General features: G+C 33.3%; 1 long non-coding RNA gene across 2 annotated transcripts; it reads left to right on the forward strand.

Annotated features, from left to right (window-relative positions):
• Positions 1-720: 720 nt before the first annotated feature.
• LOC114716388 (uncharacterized) lies at positions 721-2,682 on the forward strand. 2 transcript variants are annotated; one of them, XR_003737619.1, is made up of 5 exons: positions 721-862; positions 997-1,081; positions 1,693-1,799; positions 2,006-2,060; positions 2,212-2,682. It is a non-coding gene; the product is annotated as an uncharacterized LOC114716388 (long non-coding RNA). The 2 variants fall into 2 exon arrangements; XR_003737618.1 differs by having other exon boundaries at positions 721-1,081.
• The last annotated feature ends 412 nt before the right edge of the window (positions 2,683-3,094 follow it).

Genomic DNA, 3,094 nt, shown 5'->3' on the forward strand with positions numbered 1-3,094 from the left:
AAGCGTGCCCTAGCTCTACCCCCTTCTCGCTATCATGCTCCGTTGTCCATTCTTCTTGTTTTGAGTTTGTGGGTGGTCTCTATTAGCTGTCTCCAGAATCGTCTTCCCTCATTCTCACCATCCTCTTGTTCTGTCTTCTAGTTGGTTCCTGTGTCTCATTGGAATCTTCTTTCGTCAACCTTGCCTTCCTCTTATTCTATCTTGGAGCTAATTCATGGGTTTCCCGTTAGGTCTCCCCGGAATCCTCTTCCCTCAATCTCTCCTCCCTCTTACCTTCGTATTGTTCCATTTTCGAGCTGGTCCCTGGGTCTCGCCTTCTTCTTCTTCTCTCTCTTCCTTATTGACAGCAATTGGTTTCAAGCTTCAGTCCTATAAGTTTTTTGCTTTTGCTAATCATTTTGGATTCTTGTTGTAACTTAAAATAGTTTATTAGTTGAGGAATATAGATTGTTCTGTTGAAGTTTGTTTCTTATTTTTGTTAAAATCTTGTGTTGAAGTGTGGCAAGTCACTACAATGTTTTTTGCCTCTGGTACCAATTAATTTAACAAATAATATTTTTTCAAATGCAATTATTTAAGGAAATGGAAATATGATGCAAAAATTGGGTTGTTGCAGTGAAAAAATATATATGTAACTGTTTGTTGTTGTTTGCATAGATGACAGGGAAGTTGTGTGGGTGAGGTTTGAATAGGAAGTTCTATATTTAAAGTTGAAAAAGAGCAATATTTATGATTGAATTAATGATTAATTATATTAGAGCATCAAATTAAAGTGATGAAGACTAATGTAATTGTGGGTGAGTTGATAAGCCTGCAATGAATTAAGAAAGCCATTGATCAAGATGAGTACCCACAAATCATGGTAACTCTGTCCTTCCTCTCAATGAGCATTTAGATTTTAGAGAATGAAATGACAACAACATCACATGCTATTAATTTTTTTAAATTAAATCATTGATGATGATGCGATTTTATTGATTGTTTCTTCTTGTTAAGTTTCCTTCCTTGACTTGAAGCCTATCAAGCTGAGCATTGAGGAGCAACCTTGGTGGCTATGACACATTATGTTTCTTCTTATTAGGTTTCTTTCCTTGACTTAAAGCATGTATTATTAACTTTTTCTTCTCATTAAGTTTCCTTCCTTGACTTGTAGATCCAATTGTAAACATTTTCTTTTGCTTATGTGATCTTTTGTAAATCATTATAGGCTAGTAATTTGTGTCTGATTATGTAAATATGCTGCTTAAGTTGGATTTTCCCTTTTAGTGTCCTCTTTTTCATATATGATTCTGTTATCGGTTAGGTTAAATTAATACTTTGCTTCTTATGATAAATCTGTTTGATTCCTTTCAAGAGTTAATGTGCATATTATCTATCTGATATACTGAGATAATCAATAATTGCAACCTAAGAATTACTATATTACTTTATACCAGTCGACAGCAACTCTTGATTTGATATTACATTGAATATTGCTAGTTCTTGAACTATCACATAATAGTATTCAAGCTTGCTTCTAATCTTATCATTAATTAATGATCTTTGCAATAAAAAGGGGAGCTCATTCTCATTATTCTAATGATTTGCTTCAAATCTTATCATTAATTAATGATCTTTGGGAAAAAAAAATTGGAAGCCTATTTTCATTATCGTAATGGTTTGCTTCAAATCTTATTTTCCTTTTCTATGAAGTTGAAGGATCTACTACTACAAAACTTGAGAAATCTGCTGGCAAGTTGAGAAGTCTTTGAAAAGGAGGAGGAAGAATCAATATAGGGGAATTCGCCAATGTCCATATGGTAAGCATTAAATAAAGGTTGGTTTTAGGCTTTACTTGTTTTGTTAGAGGAAATTTAGTAGAATTTGCTTTCTAGTTGAGAGCTCTATGAATACTTGAAGGATCAAACAAGAGCATTGATATTCCTTTTCCTTTTTTATTGTTGTTAATACTATTGATACTGTGTCAACTTTATATTAATACTTGGTGTTTTTCCTCTCTTTTTAGTAACAATTAAGAAAAGCTTCATTGTCAACAGATGATGCATTTGCCTTTTTGAAAGGTAACAACTGTGATGATTTTGGGACATTTTTAGTTTCTTTGATGCACTTTGTTAGGTACTTTATTATCTTTTGATAAATGAATTTGTAATATTCTTCAGGTTGAAAAAGAACAAAAATGTAGTATACTAATATTCTCATCCGATATTGCAGGCGAAGTTGATTGGTGTGCCTCGTAGATTATGCTTCCAAGGGTTAAAGGATCTCTAGGCTGAAGCAGTGCTCTTCCCCCATAAAGGGAAGAAAAGATTGTGGCCAGATGACTATTCTCTTCAGTATATGGCGTTTTGTTAACCATTTATTCGGTTTATTTGGTTTGACTGTACTATGTACTTGATTGTATTTAATATTATATAAAGCTGGTTGTATATAATAGTAGCTTCTTGAGTGAGAGGTTAATATTTAATGTTTTTTTTGGGAAAAAAAGCCACCTACGGCTCTTGTTATAACCATAACAGAAGCCATAAGTGGGTACCTATGGCTTTAGTTGCTTTTGAAATAGTCATCATAAGTGCTAAAACATACGGCTTCTGTTCTTTCATAATAGAAGCCCTCTGATATGTTTTGCTACTATTGTTTCCACTACATTGTATATACAGTAGCAAAAAGCTATTTTCAATAGAAGTCAAATGTGTTATTTTGTACTAGTGACTGTGGCATTCAGAGTCCATTAAATCTTAGAAATATAGTGAAATTCTCAGGTCGATCCTAAGGACTGGATGCAAATCAGCGATGGTTGAACTATTATAAATCTTTGTGTGTATTTTTCTCCTACTCTTTACTCAAATGATAGATGATATCTTTTCCACTCTATTCTGGTTATATTATCTAAGTTTGATTTTATTATTTGAAATTTTTTATAACATCTAATTCACTTCCCCTTGGGTAACACTAATATTTGGTGTCAACAAGATTCAAAAAATTGAACCAAGCACTAAATCAATCGTGGTAGTAGGCATAGTTTTGTAAACCTGACTGGACCAGATGGTTAGAACAGTTTGGCCATCAGCCATCCAACATAGCGGTTTAGTTTGTG

Source organism: Neltuma alba, unplaced genomic scaffold (genome assembly GCF_004799145.2).
Source record: "Neltuma alba isolate B1F8T4 unplaced genomic scaffold, ASM479914v2 tig00011654_pilon, whole genome shotgun sequence".
Lineage (NCBI taxonomy): Eukaryota > Viridiplantae > Streptophyta > Magnoliopsida > Fabales > Fabaceae > Neltuma > Neltuma alba.